This window comes from Micrasema longulum, unplaced genomic scaffold (assembly GCF_059751315.1).
Source record: "Micrasema longulum isolate JH-2025_06_02 unplaced genomic scaffold, ASM5975131v1 h1tg000002l, whole genome shotgun sequence".
NCBI classification, from domain to species: domain Eukaryota; kingdom Metazoa; phylum Arthropoda; class Insecta; order Trichoptera; family Brachycentridae; genus Micrasema; species Micrasema longulum.
The window spans coordinates 641,737-660,529 of record NW_028277211.1 but is presented as its reverse complement, the minus strand read 5'-3'; positions in this window follow the sequence as shown (position 1 = coordinate 660,529).

Sequence of the window (18,793 nt, the reverse complement as noted above, 5' to 3'; positions counted from 1 at the left end):
TGAAAATGATAGTATTCATATTTGTCCTTCCCTAAAATATTATCGATCTCTGTTGTAATAGTTAGCAATGATGATATTAAAAATAAGACATTTGCAATGACACTGCGGTTGATACAATATGAGTAATAAGAGTGGACCCTTAGATACAAGTAATCAACAGAGGAAATTGTGCTATTTTCATATTATTAGAAAAATCCCAAATCAAAACTCCCTCTTTTCTAAGACGCAAAAATACAATAACACATTAACTTATGTTCCAATAAAATGTTATGGGGTTATGGCAATTTTATTTTCATTGCTCGAAGATAGCTCGTGTCAATCTACCCTTGTGGGGTGTATGCCCCCCTCCCCCACGAGATAAAATAAAATGAATTAATCCACCCCTCTTGTCTCGCGCTAAACGAGTAAGGGGCAAATTGTTACAGAGTACCTACTTTGAGAGGAATAAATATCTTTTCAAGGCAGTGGCAAACGTAATGAAAGAGTATAGAATACATAAAAACAATTTTGCAACGCTGAACTATTCCGAATGAATCAATTTCTTTCCAAAAAAAAAATACTATGTTTATTGTTGAACACATAAAACATGAAAGAATTTTTTTTTACGACTTAAAGAAAATGATTCTAAAATTGAAAAATTTTGGTAAATCTTGAGAACGCATTAAAAAAAACGCTTTAAATCGTTTTTCAATTATTTACATCAGTTCCCTTTAAACAACCTAAAATATGCATTTTGCAAAAAACAGCCAGATCTAATATTGAATGATAACTCATTCAAACTTTATACGTATAAGATGTTCATAATTCATGTTTTTTTATTACAGGTATTTTTAAATGAATGAAATTATAAAATTAAAATAGTGCGTATTTATCCTCTTCAAGTTATTTACTATAACTAGATTTCTGGAAGTATTAACCTTCCAATCAGCATTTATACGTACCGTCAAACATGACAATTTTGCCCAGCCATGACAATTTTGCCCACTGCCGAAATCCCTAACAAAATCAAGTTTTAAAGTAAGAAAAGTTACTGGTATCATAAAAATTAAATTTGATAAGTATATTTTGATAGTTTCATGGCAAAACTAAATATTTAGGTTACCGCCAGCTTCAGTTGATCACTTGAAATTTGAAGTTAAACTTGAAGGTCTGTTTGTGTATATCTACAAATATTGTCAAAACTTTTGTTGTTGCGGAGTTTGTGTTAAAAGGAGGCAAGTAAGTTTTATATATTTCATTGCATACATTATAAAGATGCTAAAGAACGTATTTCTGTATATCTATTAACACAATAGATATTTAAGTGAGCAAAATTGTCTTAGATTTCTTAGCTAGTGTTTTGTCAATTTTGCCCACGTCTAGGGTTGTCGCTACATACTACATTGAAAAAACATTATTCAAGAAAGTAGAAAAAAATAAAGTAGAAAATATAAAATAAAATAAAGTAAATGGTAAAAACATGATTTTAAACGGGGTAACGGGATGATTTGTTCAAACTGGCCCATAAATCAGATTTTTTGCCAAAGATTTAACAAATCAGATTTAAAAATCTGATGGGGGTTTCAACCCAAATACTTACACGCTGAAAATAACGAGCCAGTTATTCTGTTCATTCAAACTTTTTATACCACACAGCAATTGGTAAACAACCCATCCGATTTTTCTCTGCCATCAGGATCAAAAGATACCTACACCTTATAGAGGAGAACATTGAAAAAAATGTCATAATGACATGGAAACAACAGACTTTGATGTCCACTCAGTTGATGAATCAACAGATTTCGAGACATTCATCATAAGTCATTACGACGAATATGAACAACGTGCCTCCGAATCTTTGGCCGAGGAAAATGAAAAAACAGTGTCTGATCCGCTTGAAGTTAATAACGGTGAAGAAGTCACTTTCGTTTTAGTAAAGTTTAACACTGTTAACACGCAAAATGACAAATATTATGTCGGTTAAGTTATCAGTGCATCAACTACCACAATTTTAATATTGTTATGTCATTTGTAAGACGCAAACGTAATGGAGCTTTGTATGATCTCAAGTTGAGGATATTGCTGATGTATTTAATTGGAACATAGTGAAATCATTACCTGAACCTGTAATCTTGCGTCAAGGTTTTCATAAATTCAATGTTAATCTTTAAAACTGCAAGATTGAGTCATTTTCTGTGAGTAAATTATACAAAAGTTATACAAAAACTAATTTTAATTTTACTATTCAAAAGTAATTTAAACCATTTTTAAAAATGTAAGAATATCCAACCACATTTTAGAAAATTTTATTTATCAAATTTGCCAGCTTTTTGTGAAATTATGAAGACTTATTTTTTTATTTAAAATGTTTTTTTGTATAAATATTTTTAACAGTCTAAAGAAGAAAATAAAAGATGCAAAATATTATGAATTCAGTACATAAAATACAATTTCAAAGTATAGGTAATCTAGCAAATAATTGCACTGCTGTACAAAAAATAAAAATCGTTTTTTTTTTCTACATACACATTAAAAAAAAAATTGTTTTGGGGGCAAGCTCCCTTAATTACGAAAATCGCATCAAAACAGAAATGGTTTGTAAAAAAAAATAATTGGCTTATGCATAGTCAAACACGAACAAATTAAAAGGATTAGAGATAAACTCCTTTGGTTTTGTTAAAAATCCAATTATGTGCCAACCCTGGCCCACAAATTCACATTGTATAGAAAAGTTGAGGAAAATGTTGTCAATTTTGCCCACCGGATTTTTTGATTGATTTCATTGATTTTATAATGGTGACGCCTCAATGATGCTATTGTTTAAACATAAACACCCTTTTTTTGCCCAAAAAGTAGTAATAAACCGTATGATAAGGACGATAAAATCAAAAATAACAGTTAATTACCAAGTGGGCAAAATTGTCAACAAGTAGAGATAATTTTGCTCAGCATGTTTTGTCTTTTAAAATTGCATAAATAAAAGAAAAGCAAACGTTTTGTACTTGTAAAAATGCTCAGAATAATTAGTATCACTATTCAACAAAATGGATTGGAGTAGTTCAATACAAAAAAATTATGATATTGTAAAAATTGGTTAAAACTGGACAAAATTGTCACGTTTGACGGTAAGGTTTTTTTTAATGATATGAGTATTTCCTACAAATTGACAAATGCCGTTTTTGTGATCAACACTATTTTATGAAGGTAATAATTACAGTTTTGCTGTATGAAAGCAGCCTCACTGTTTTTAGTAAAACATAGAATTGACCTAACGGCATCCGATAACGATAACACCAATATCTAATTTTCCCAAAATTGTGGACTGGCTGCTTTCTGCATAACTACGTTCATATTATATGAGTAAAAATGATGCCAAAACCACAATAAATCTGTTTAACTGTATAAGAAAGAGCACAATAATAGAATTATAACAAAGAAGACGGAGACGATGTTCTGTGGCCGGTGGTTGTGTGAAAGAGACAAAAACAAAATAAGGAATTCATTCAATCAGGCCAGGCAGGTTCGACTTAGACGCCATATTGAAATATTGTTTATTATAAAGCAGCAATATTCGTTATTGTCGACACCAAAAGGTCAAATAAATTTTCGAATACAAAATCTGATAACTTAGGCAACGTCATTATTCCTTTTCTAAATTAAAATGAATGTCAAAATTTAATAACAGTTTGAAAATAAAACAAAACTTGAATTTTCGGGATCGATTCGTATGACGTTACAAACTTCATTCATATTTTGTTTGACATTTCTCGTTTGTAGTTGTGAATGGTGACACTTTTCAAGTAGGATTGATTAAAAACAGGAATAATGACTGTCTCGTTATTATGTTTTGATTTAGCGGACATCAATTTGCCACAAACGGGATCATTCTTGACTTTTCTTCAATCCTTTATAGGTAAGTATATGTTTTAAGTTGTCTATTTATGTTTAATGACAGTTCGATTGTTTGGTTAAGATGAATTATTTTAGTTTTAGTCGTATTTTATTTACTACCATGAAAACAAGTGTTGAATTCGTACTTCATTCATACACAAAATATTAATCTAGGATTTATTTTCAGATGCAGACAATTCCCCTTCTTTGGGTATACGTGCTTCTTTGGGTATACGTTTTCCGAATTCAGATGAGGACTTCATGTTTTGTCCCGTCCTAAATGTCCTCACCAAATTAATGTAGGTGATATTTCATTAAATTATTGTTAACATTAATAAATTAAATAGAAAATAAATTAATAGTTTAAATTTTTCTACAAATCAAAAAATGACACAATCAGTTTATTTGTAAGGTGGCAAAATTAATTTGATGTGTTTCTCTTTTCCTAAGTAAAATAAGGATCTGGGTAATTCACATAAAATTCACGAAAAAATATTTAGGTTTTGACATAATCTTACCATCGACAATGGTGCATTATACATTCAAATAGGTGCCGTTATATTTTATGTATTTTATCTCATTACTGACCTACCTCACTAAGAAGAGAAATTATTGTTAGAAAAAATAATTTTACCTAGACAATACTGACTGAATCAGTCGGTTATTGGCAGTGGGCGGGAATGTCGTGAGCGGCGTAAATTATTATTTTTTTATTTATTCTGCTAGAGCAGGCTGAATTTTTTTTTTATCAATTATGGAAAAGTACTTATTTAACAGTATGTCTCTATGTTTTTTTTCAAATGTCTGAACTTCAGAATATTTTGCCTTTTGCTTGAGATATTACAGCACCGTGTGCAAATGATGTTTTTAGCACAGCCTTTTAAGAGCTTATACCGATCTTTTTAATATTGCTTATAGCTTTTGTTTGCAATACGTAATTTAAAATATCAAAAATGTTTTTACACTCGGGCGAGGCGTCACTGGAAAGCAGGGTCGGTTCGGATCGACCATAAATAATGCCCTAACGACAATCCCTCCCCAAGTCTTCCCCTAATGTACGCGCGGACACACCCGTCTGCAGCAGCATCCCCGTCTCGGTACTCTCCCGATACCGGGTACCCCGATGTGTCCTCAAGATGGTCATCCACCGAGAAACACGAAAGATCGATTTCGAAGTAGCTAGGTGAGGAAAATATAACAGAAAGCATGACGCATTATTTATTTATTTTTAAATCGTAGTCTTTTTTAAACCATCACGTCGTTTCATCGTGGAGATTGGTAGAGAGGAAAGAGTGCCATATTACTCTGTCTTTGCATACTGATCTCGCTACCTCTACATTCATACACGTTCGCATACATGCACGCCGATTATTCGAACTTTTGATCCAAATCCATCTTCAAGTACTTGTTGAATTTGGTCATGCCATTTCTTTCTTGGTGTTCCTCGTTTTTTTCATCTTTCAACATTCGCATCAAAGATGCTTAAATGTAAAGGAAGCGAGGTCTACACGTAAGACATTAAGATATGGCGTTCTATCTCTCTGCCTACCCTCATGGGGAAATGGCACGATGGATTGTTTGTTTATAGTCTTTGACAAAAAAACAAGGAAAAACATACATTAAAAAAAAAACGTCCTTCTGTTTCTTCGCAGGGGTTGGTAGAGAAGATAGACGGATCTTGCTTCCTCTACATTCGTAAATCTTGTCATACACGCGCACCGATTATATAAATATAACCTTTTCAAGATTAAATATAAAACAATGTTTATGTCGCATTTTTCGCACATCCGTCGTTTTTCTCCTTCTGTTTCCATGTACATTAAAATTTATAACTAATTCAAAATCAATTCATGGGCCACGATTATTATTTTTTATTTATTTTTTATTTTATTGAAATAAACGGCACTTAGTGCCTTTTACATATTAGTTACAAATACAATTAAATATACATATATGTAAGCATAATTATAAGTAATACAGAGCATTTAAAACAATATTATTAATTTAGAAAGTCTAAGAAATATAAACTATATAAAAGAATAAAATATTACCAGTTATAGAATGAGGAACTTCAGCCCTACGGGAAATTGGATACAAAAAATGTTTTCTTACGCGGGGTTAAAATTAGAGCATTACCTACATTGTTATGTTAGTTTCTTGAAAATGTACAGAAAAAATAATAAAAAATATTTTGATAAAAACGCACTACTTTAAATGACGTCACTGGTTCATGTGAATCAACCTATGATCTGAGATCTATGGAAGATTTCCGGTCTGCTTGTCGCTTCTGGACCAATAGGAAGAACTGAATGAGAATAAGCGGAAATGAACCTCTGACGTCACACGCGGAGTTATTTCAGAAATACAAAACTTTAAAAAATCGTAGCGCCGATATTACGATATGTAAAAATTAAAAAAAAAAAATTGACTTAGTTTAACAGTCTATTAACAAATAAAATTTTTGAAAAAAACCACTGAACTTCCTCATTATCGATAAAACATATAATTTGGTATTGGAAATACTTTGAACCAGTTAAAAAAATAACTAAGAAGTCAATTTTGAATAACATTAAAATGTATAAATATATATATATGTATTATTATTGAAAACTAATATTTAGGTCAATAGTATATAATATTTTTTTTTTACAAAAGTAACAAATAGTTACCTAGAACTATTACCAATAAAATAAAGAAGAAGAGCCGTTCTATATGTAATAAATTTCATGTGAAATTATGATGGGAAGCTAAGGATGTCATACCTTCACCGTGAGGTCATAGTTGAAGATAAATTCTCCCAAGCGATTACGAATCAAGTTTTGTTGTAAGTACATCGGTTTGTACTGACGGCTCTAGTACCCTCGTAACGCATTTAAAGTGACCAGAAAATTGTTCCACCGAGAAATTTTTCTTTTAATTATAATTTATTGAAAATTTTAATCGTTCTGAGCTTGGTCCTTTTTTTATTAAAAGCCTATAAAAATATGAGAAATTTGTAAGTCGAATTGAATTCTGACAGTTTTGAAAACGAACGCCAAGATGCGCAGATAATGTGGCTAGATTATGCCCTATTAACTATGTTGCAACTCTAAAAAATAAATTTAGCTATTATATTTTCCATCTGTTTTACTATCTTTCTGAGTGTACGTATCGAAACGTTAAAGAAACCGGCTTTGTAATCGCTCGGTAGATAAATACAGATGATCGTTTAAGCATTCTGTCTTGGTAATTGTCAAAAGTCATAAAAAAATCATGTTCAAGCGAGCATTTTTTGCTTGAATTGGAATTGATTGGGGTTTATAAAATGCACTCGTAGCATTTGATCCAAGCAGGAAGGCTGGATAGTCCAAGAGCCAATACAGTATCATCTGGTACCTTTGAGTGTTGCCCATAAAAATAATTAGTGCTCACAATTTTGTCTGTTCTTGTCCCTATTCCTTATCACACAAAATTGGGATCTTATCTACAAAAACCGATTACGCATCCGAACATGAATTTAGCATGTTAAAAAATCGTTTATTTTTAATTACAAACATTGAAAATTTATACCTATCGAGAAACCAGATAGCCTATTCGGACGTTTGTGCAATGTTTGTGCAATCACAATCATTATTCCATAGTTTCATCATAATTTTCTTTCCTGTGCAGAGTTAGTTCACCAATCACAAATAATCTAATAAGTTTTAGCTTATGCAGAGCTTATGACTAGTCATTGGCTGGTTTACGTAGCCACTTTACACACATTCACTATTATTTATGTTTGAACATCCGCAATATATCCTTAAACCATCCATCTATTGACTGTTGTGAAATAAATGAGCTGAAACCATTTTTGATGCGTGTAAGTTTCATCTGTTTAAATTATTTCACCTACTTCGCAACGCCTGAAAATGCGATTGGGAAATATTACATACTACAAATACCGATAAAAATTTATAAAATGGACTTAGAATAATTAATTATATTTTCAAAATCAATATGGATATTGTGGAGAAATGTTTTCACTCATAAATGTTAAAAATAAATTTAATGAAAATGTGTTGCAAGAAAAAAGTAACATGTTTGACCTTGACAGTTGTGACGTCAAGACTCGTGACAATGTTCTTAACGAATTTGAATGGACAGGAACAAATTAACATAAATCGTGACGTATTAGGGGCGTGGGCAATGGAATGACCGTTTTTGCGGGAATTAAAAATTACAAAATTAAAAATATTTCTATGCTACTAGCTACTAATAATTAGCAAAAAAAGGACAGTATTTCAGTGACCTTTAATACTTCGAAAATGTTTTTTTAAAATGTGGTATTTTCCTATCAAATTGTTATACTTCTTTTATACCAGTTAGTTTTATCAACCATATTTTGAGCATGTTTAAATGATTTTAGACGTTAAATGGCCACCTCAACCATGCAATGACATTTCTTCCCCCCCCCCGTAAATATCTCGACTTCATATTCCTTCTAAAAATGTATTAAAAAACTCCTTAGGAAGTCAAATCCAGCCTTGTCTTCAAACATTTTGGCATACTTAGAATATTGTTGACAAATTAATAATCTAGATTATTTTTTTGTTGCATCAAGGCAAAAGAAACCATGAAATATCACACCTGCATTTTATAAGGGTTTTGAAAGACTTAGAAACAGTTTTTTAACAGTTAATAAATTTGTAAGATTGATAGATATAACAACAGAATGGAGAACATATTTTAGAAGAGAACATGGAAATTTGGTATTAATTTGGCTTATAGCCTCGATGGCTGGTGTGGGTAATTACTTTGTGGACTGTGTAACATTTACATTCATGGATACACATCCACATTTTGTCAATACTTCCAACTGAACGTAGTTATGCGGAAAGCAGCCAGTCCACAATTTCGGGTGCAATAAACTCAATTCTATGTCCTGCTAAAAACAGCCGGACCGCTTTCAATAAAAAAAACTGTATTAATCACCTTCTGAAAATTGTGTCGATCACAAAAACGGCATTTTTCAATTCGCAGAAAATACCCACACCTCTAGAAAAATCTTACGGTACTTTAAAAATCATTAAAACTGGTCAAATACACAATAAGATTCTTGTTTGTAATACATAAAAAAACGAATGTATTCATTGTTCATCATCACACAGCACAAACTATGGCTTGCATGCACCAATGTCTTAATTGTGTCGTATTTTAAACTCGAGACAAGATCTGGACTTTTTTGGTGTAAGTCTTTATAGATTTAAAAATTCACTAAGATAGACCATATCTTGTCTTGAGGTAGTAATTTTTTTTTGTCCTAGCTTTAATTTTATTTAATTGTATTTTATTTTATTAGTGCCTGTATTTATTAAAAGAAATTGTATTTACCATTGTTTGAATAGACTGCATTAGTCCGTCAAATAAATAAATAAATAAATAAATAAATAAATAAATAAATAAATAAATAAATAAATAAATAAATAAATAAATAAATAAATAGTAAAATTAAAAAAAAAGATAAAAATATAAATAGGTATATAGATAAATAAATAAAGAAATAATTAAATAGATAAATAGATAAATAGGTAAATAAATAAATAAATAAATAAATAAATTAGTTAATTAAGAAAATATTTTTTTCAAAGTCAAAACTGTCGTGTTGATTTTATTATTACCTCTTTTTACAAAGGTGCTATTTTCTCAGTTTCACTTTTCTATGGCTGGCTGCTTTCTGCATAACTGCGTTTAACTGTTTATTGCTTTTTAAACTGCAAAGAAACTGAAAACTTTTTTTGATGTGGGTTAGGGGTATTCGAGTTATTTATTTCACCTACTAAAAATATGTTATGTGTTTTGTGTGTTATGTTATTCAATTTGTAAATTATAATTTTTCTGTTCCAGAATGAGTAGCGGCTTCTGAGAATGTAATACATATTTGAGTGAAAAATAATTTAAAATTAATGGTAAGATTACAATCAAACGTAAACTTCGTACATTTTAAAGAAAAATAAAATTTTATTGGAAGGCTGCCTGCCCTAGTAGTTTAGTAACCAAATTGCTAGCTCATCTCACCGGGAATCGAACCCGGAACCTCCGGACATAAGTCGCATCTTACCACCGTATAATCAATATCGGGATTGAAAAACATATTTTAAGGATTTAAAATGCAACCGTTGATTGAGATAATTCACATTTGGATTAGATCTTATTCGGAAAGCTCATACAATCCCGAATGCGCATTTAGAACAATAGTGTAATAAGCCACCAAGGACAAAACCTATTTTGAAGAGAAGGGACTGGATTTTTCTTAGGAGGGATTTGAGTGGCAAACTTCTTGATGATTTTCCTAATATGACCCCCTTTTTTCTCTCTTTTTTTTATGAAATATATTTTTACGAAATGTTTAATTTTGCTGTTTACCAAATTGATGTGCCATATATTTATTATAAAAAAATGTTAATATGAATATTTGTGGTGATATACTCGTATGTCTGTATTAACTAATTACTCGTCCCAACTCAACATAGGACTTTTGGTCATGTATAAAAAAATATGTGATAAACTGTTTGTAAGTAAATAAATGCAGTGTAGAAGTTTGACGCTTTTAAAATATTTTTACCTCACGTACTATTTGTCATATTTATAACCTTGGTACCATACCAGTCAGCACTGCCACTGCTTTGGTACACCCGCTGCAGCGTATCATGATTATTTTTATAACATGAAAGATAAAATAATCAGTCCTACGCTTCGGTCTGGGGACAATAAAAATACAACAAAAAATATTTGCTACATGTCAACCGTGTTGGACCATCGAATCGGAGACCTTCTTTGTTGTAGACAAACATTATTTTGAAAATATCGTGTTATATTGACAATACTATGATTAATTGTTTTTAATAAAAATTTTTACTTGTGATTCACTATTTTCTCCAGGCTGTTCTACAAAATCTGCGGTTTGTTCTACTGGGATTTTTATGTTTTAAATCTGGTTTTAAACTATCAGTTTTTTATATTAACTTATTACAATTAAGACGGAAAACATTTTTCAGAAGTGAATAAGGGAATTGCGGAACTATGTGGGCTGTTTACGATTTTAAAAACATGTTACAATAGAGATGAAGAACATTTAAGAGAAGGTAATATAGAAGTTTAGGCATCTACAGGGCTTATGACCTGTCATTGGCTGGTTTAAGTGGCCACTTTACACACTGTGTACCTGTGTTAATGTTAACAGATCCCCAGAGAGTTGAATCCAGTCCTTGTCTACACAAATTTGAACAAACTCAATTTTTTTTTTTTTGAATTTTTTATCTGAATTTAATCGGTTTTAAACTTGATTGAAAACAAACATATTTTCAATACATTTTTAATTACCATCGGCTTTTTGTTGTTTAACTGTTTTTTGATTTTCTTCAACTTTACATGTTTTTTACATTATTTCAGAACTCAATAAGTACAAGAGTGGGTATATCCTCGGATTAGTTTTTTTTATTTCAAAATACAAAAAATGTACAATACGTTATTATACCTATAATTAAATGTATTTTATTTGTCTTCAAACTTGGAAAATAAAACTTTTAAAAAATCTTTTAAATATCAAATACAAAAGAAAGTCAATGTCACATTTTAAGGACATCCGACACATGCGAAATATTTGTTGTGTCAAAAAAAAATTACATTGAAATTTTGGGCTGAATTTCCTCAATTAGGTGTTCTTTCAGATATTGTAGATAGGGATTGCGTCGTAAAACAAGTTAAGGCAATTTGTCGAGTGTCACCTGGACGCTCTACTGCCCTAATCCTCCTCCCAGAATGCTCCCCCAGCGAACTAGAACAAATGGATGGGATGATTCAATTACTGAAGAAATGTTGTTCCAGCAAGAAAGATTAAGGTACATATTTCAATAAGTCATAAGATTGCTTAATAATATATCATTAAATTAATTGAAATGATTTATGAATTGACTGTCCCAATTTGATTCCTGAAAAGATTATTTTTTTATTTTAATTTTCTGAAAAAGGGTCAAACTTTTGGTGGAAATACATTGCACGAGTATGTCAGTTTCAATTTTATTTGTTTTAATCTAAATGGGCATTCTTAAGATGATTTAAATTGAATGAAAGAAATAAAACCGACAATAATTATTTATATATTCATTCAAAATTACACTAGTTTAAATATTAATGAACTTATTAAGGCGTTTTAGGCTATAATAAGTTCATTAATATTGTACAGTAAAAGTAGAAGACGGCCTCAGCCTCGTGGTGTAATGGTCAGTGCATTTGCGTACCATGCAAGAAGAGGTCTCGGGTTCACTTCCCGACATGGTTGATATGAAATATTATTTAAAAGGGTGTTTTTACACTAGAATATTTCATAGTCCCAGGACTGGCGCCTGAAGCGTAAGTCTGATCATCTTACCTTCATGTAACAAAAATGATCAAGATACGCTGCGATTGGTGTACTAATGCAGTGCCCTATGCACCATTAGGTGCAGAAAGGGAATGATAAAGATTAAAAGTACAAGAACATAGTTTTTGTTTTTGAATAATACTAAAATAAAGCTCACCAATATAATAAAAAATTTTTTTTTTTAAGTAGTTTCGAAAAAATATTTGTATATGAGTACAAAACAGTTCAGATACACACTTGTTGTAGAAATAATAGTAACAGTTACCGTTTCTCAAATTAAGGTGTTTCGTGAAACGGTTCTAAATAACAGAGCAGAGATGGTAAAAAATCTGGTACAAGTAATTGACGAAACAGATCCACAAAAATAAATCAACTGTTACAGGTAACGAAAAACTAGCCAGGAAGTGTTGAAGCGTTTCTCAAATAACAAAATAGCAGTTTAGAGTAGTGTGGGGAAAACCACCGTGGCCTACCTACTGAAAATAGCGATGTTTGTGACCGCGACCCTTCAAATGAAATAAAAATATTGCGATCTTAGAAACAGTTTAACGAAGCAGTTTAATTTGTGAATTCATAACATTGATTATAGTTTTTCTGTAAAGTAACCGTTTAATTTTTGTTTGAAACTGTTTCAAAGACTTCATTTTTTTATTACCTTTAACTTGATGGGAGGTATTTTATCTACCAAATCAATATGGGTATATACGTAGTAGTAAAGTATTCATTTATGTGACATTATTGCGGTTTTTTCTCTACAAAATATAATTGCTAAGTATCTTACCTCTTTCTCAAATAAAGAAAAATGCGGCAACTATGTTTTTTGCTGTTTTGCGTTCGGATAATAAACAGATGAAGCATTATACAATCTTATATTTATTTATTTATATGTACGCTCAGTGGGAATTTTTAAAGGCGATGTACATTAAACATATAATGGAAGAAAAAATAGACATAATATATGTAGACATTGTATATGTACATAGACCAAAACATAAAATGGAAAGACCGTATTAGTGAACTAGTTAAACATACATACATCCTACATACATATTAATTAAATTAAGGAATATTTTAAGAATCAATAATTTAAAAATAGCTTATTACTCAGTTGTACAAGCTCAATTACAATATAGTATTGTTAGAGGGGGTGGTGCATATGCCAATAGGTTAAATCCTTTTAAAATAGTACTCAAATAATTGTCAATGCAATTTTAAAGAAACCCTCCACATTCAATATGGAAAATTTGCATAAATTATCTAAAGAGTATCCGGTAGAAACCATTTATAATTTTTTTTAACGATTTTGAGATGAATAAGTCACCCGGATACCAAAATAATATCTTAATTCCAAAATACCTCACAAATCATGGTCAAAATAGTTTTGTTTTTGAAAGAATAAAAAAATACAATAATCTCCTTAATGAACTAAACACGAATAAATAAGTAAATAAATTCAAAGTAAATTTAAAGAAATTTTTTGAACCTGAGTAAAAACAGCATTATATTTCAATTACTATTACTGTATTATCATTTTTTGTTTTTCTTTTTATTTCGTAAAATTTTTAATTTTTTCTCGTGTATATGAAAAAATCATATAACTTTAAATTACTGAATAACTATAACAGTGTAAGTCACTCTCCGAGCACAAGAGCTAGTCTCTTTTTTGGAATGTTACAGTTATATAACTAAATAAACGAAAGTAGATTGTAATAGAAACAAAAACATGTTTTATTTACGTAACTATATTTATTAATAAATAAAAAAAATGTAGTAATAAGTTCAAGAATATAGACAAAACCATCAGAACATTTAGGAAAAATAGGAACAAAATTAAACGAGGTGGGAATGGTAAAGGAAGGGAGATTGTTTTAAGAATTTGATTCAGTGATCGCATAAAAGACATGTTATCAAAGAAATCAAGACTAAGATATTTTTGGTAGACATAAGAATTATGTAGTCAATTCCTAATTCGAACTTTATTACTCATGTATGTAGTAATATGCTTAAAAAACTGATTCTGACGTCAGGCTTTATTATATTCTACGTTTGAAGAATGGCTGGTAAATCTTTTTTGTCAGATATATCTGGGTACAAAATGAACTTAAATTTTTAAACTGTCCTTTCCCATCAAAGGTGAGTAGTGTTGCCATAATTAATACTAACAATCTTTTCACTTTGACTAGATTGAATTGAAGTAGTTAATTATATTAAAATAGCGATGTTTATTGCATGATTATGAAACTAACTTTTTGGTGACTTGTATTGTATGAAGGGCGTCGGAGTTAAGTCATTTTTGAAAATATTGATAATAATAATCTTAATTGACTATATGACATGCATAAAAATAAATACCATAGTGGGAACAGACTTTAGTTATTGAATTTAATACAAGTTAACACAATGTTTGCTAACATTTGTGTTTAAAATACTTTGCTACTATTCGGAAGAATGACGATCTCTGACATAAGCCCTCCATATAATTTTTTAAACTCATAGTGAAAGAGACAATAAAAGCAGTAAATTGCTTTTTTAACTCGTTTATTGAAGAAAAAACATAGCTTTTCATTATAAGCAAAACCGATATGAAAACCTGCGGCCTTTAAAACGGTTTTTGTGTATGTAGATGGAGTTCTTTTACTGTCTTTGTTTTAAAGTTGCAGCACACGTCACGCGTGTAGGTAGGTAGGCAGGTAGGTACTAGGTACACACTCGGCCATTCCCATGAGCAAGTAGTTGATCGTTTACGAGTGATTACACGTTTTCATGGGGCCAGTATTTACCTTCGTTCTTTACAAAACTTTCTCCTCGAATTTTCCTTTCTTAGAGGTAGAAATCTGCCCACCCCCTCCCCACTTATACACGGTATTTAGGGGCTAGAAAATCCACGCCAATAAGAAAAAAACCGTGTATTTTAGCTTTTATATATATATATATATATATATATTGAATGTACCTACCTATTGTATAAACATTTTTGTCAACTGTGTATTTGAATTTTATATTGGATTAAATAAATAAATAAATATAAAGATTTACGGAGGCTGATATTTTTCATTACAATGTACGTAAATTTAAGTCAGAAGTCAGAAATATTAAGAGAAGCAAATATTTAATTAATTTTGTTTTCATTTATGTATTTTTAATTTCTTATCTTTTACACTTGTCATATTTAAACGTATGTATTTATACATATTTTAACATCCGTAATTTATATTTAGAGTAAAATATTTCATTTGGTGTGAGTACGGGTGTCCTACACTAATATACAATGAAATTGTCAATATGTTTGTACATACTCTTTGTTTACCCAATAAAATAAATCAAATAAAAAAAAAACATGAACCTATTCGTTTTCAAATTTGGACAAATCACTTTTCAAATGTTTACTTCTAATATTTTGTGATGCAGAAATTCCGGGGGGCGAAGCACCCATCCGAATTTTCCCATCCACCGACCAGATGAGCCGAGCAAAGCATGAGACCATCAAAACCATCTACCAAAGCAAATATCCTCCATCCAACCTGCCCTATGCACCACCACACAAATCCTCAAATAAAACACATTTTCCAACTCAAAATTTGTTTATTATAATGTTCTTAAAATATAAACTCTGATTAAGACAAAAAATATGGTAACGCAATAATAAAATTGGAAAGCTAATGCGTTCTCCATTGAGAAGTTACTCGGTAGGAACAATATATCAAAGTACAAAAATCTATTTTCTCAACATGAAGTGCAACAAAACCACTAGGTTTTATGAATATTTAAAGTAAAAAAATGTATTATTCTTATTTATTTTTTTATTTTATTTTATTTTATTTTTGCACCACAACAGGCCAGGAGGCCCAATTACAGCGGTGAATTACATCACAGAACACCCAGGCTTGAGAAAAATCACATTTTTAATTTTTGTGTTCTCACCGGGAATCGAACCCGGAACCTTCCGTCTGTGAGTCAAGCGTCTTGACCACTACACCACGGAGGCCGCCATGATAACATAAAATTTATTAGAATCTATTATTATCATGTTTACATATTTAAACAAAAATGAAGGAAAACTTAAAGTAAAGTGTTTTAAAGTAAAGTAAAATATAAGTCTGGCTGTTTTTATCAGAACATAGAATTGACCTTATTGCTCCTGATAAAACCAATATCTCATTTTTTCAAAATGGTGGACTGGCTGCTTTCTGCATAACTACGTTCAATTGTCAAATAAATAAATTCATAAAATCTACCTCAAAACTGATTGAATTCATTCAGTACTTTAATTATACAATTATTATAGATTTCAGCCGTTCCAGAACCACCTTGTATGTAATATAAATATTTAGTTAGGTAGTCTACACTCTACTCTTATACTGTCTAGAGTTGGCGCAGGACACCCAATGCGGGCGGCTTTCGTATTCCGCGGACAAACGGGACAACAAGCTTCAGAGCTTTTTATCAATGCCTAATACTAATTCTAACTATCCCTTACCAGGAAAGAAGTTATAAACTTTATGTCAAAACTGTGTTCTTTTTTGTTGGTGCGAATCAGCCTCAGTGTGATTAGTGTGTTTGATCCTCAATAATATTGACACGAAATATTAATTTTATTTTCATTAATCACTAATTATTTATTTATTTATTTTATAGATTTTATTTACTGTATTTATTGTATTTTTTTTGTTTTTTTCATTTGATTTTATTTGGGATTTTTACTGCTATTACATAAAAAAAATAGGTAAAAGTATATTAACAATACTAGAGCCAATTAAAAAAATCCACTGTTAATCTAATAATACATGATATATAATAAAAAAAAAAACGGAATTGTATGTGTTTGACGTTTGTATTCATGTGTGAATGAATGAGGGAGAGTGTGCATGTGCGTATGTGAATAAATGAGAGAGAGGTTGCGTGTGTGTGGGTGCGTAAGTATATAAAATAAAATAAAAAACTTGTAATTATATTGAAAAGTGTACAAGAAAGAGTTTGGTTAGAAGTTTGATTGTAAAAAATAAAACAAAAAAATAATTTATAATTCTACTTCTTTTATTTCAAAATAAATTCTGGTTCTATGCAAAATATTTTATTATAAAATCTGAAAATTTCGTTTTTATCATAGCCTTTTTAAACATTTTCTCGTTACTTGTTATTAGGACAGCGGAAGTAGGTTATATATTGTTATTGCTAGTACTCAACGCTTCTTTTACCGAACGCGGTGTAAGTTTTTATGTGAGAGAGGTACATAAACATTAAATGAAAAGGAGAAAAGTGACAGCATCCACTTGTGATGACAGTTGTCATATAATGATATTAAGCAATTTGCAAATTGTAGCAATATGACAAATGAAAATGTTAGCATTTACGACACGAGGCGAAATGTACCCCACACCGCTCTGCCACTGAGTCGTACAATACACATAAAAAATATGGATAGAGTGACCACGTATTAGCGATCATTTCATGGGCCATTTAACCCTGCGAAACGTCTAACCCGAGGCGTCCCCGGGTGCTTTGACATTGTAAATTATTGTCACACAATTCGGTGGGGTAAGAAAAGCCCCTCGCGAAATTAATACCAGAAATCGCAGAATGGCGTACTAAAGTATAGTTTTTATTACACTGAGTAATGGCTGTTTCAGTCTTCGTTATTTATTCCATCGCGTTTACGCCGACTTTAAATGGCGGACAAGTTCGCAAGCAATAAATGTGTTTGTTGTTTGTTCGCTTAATGCATAACTTAAGGATATAAAAAACAAACGTAACGTTCCGTAATGCGCTTCTTCAGAGGACAATCAATAAGAAGTTCAATTAGTAATATTATCGAAAATATGTTTCAGTAGACAGGAATCACCGATTTTTGTAATACTAGGTACAAATCATCTTATTTTCACATAATTCTCAAATTCTATAGTGCTTGTATCGGCTTTTCATCTAAAACAAACCTTACTTATTTTGAGACATTCCACACGTAGAACAACTAATCAACTAAAAGGAACCTTTTACCATTTATATTTGTTTCAGTATAATTTAGAATGGCATTATCGTATTTTATTTTTTCATCCATCTTAGGTATATATTTTTTATGGTTTCATAAAAATATTTTTCGAGTACTTTTTTGGCACAGAGAAAATAAGACAACAAATATATTTATTTATATATCAACGGTTCAAAGAACCTTTTATAGTAAAAAGTTTTGCAGAAATAATCAAACAGAAAAGAAGTGAACAATTCATTATGTAATTTATAATATGAAATATAACTATATAATTCAAGTGAATAATAAAAAATAAACAAATTTGTTAAAGTAAAATATTTAAACAAAAAACTGGATTAAAGTAAAAAAAAACATAACATATCTAAGATGACAAATAAAAAATAATAATTAAAGTGAGGAAATCTTATGTTCTAAGTATAAATATAACAAAGTAAAATAGAGATTAATTTAATATAAACATAAAGTGGCTAGTATTTAGCTAGGTAAAGGTAATAGATCAATATGAAAGCTTAAATAATCTCAATAACACCCTTATTTTATCAATTGGTTGGAAGAAGTTG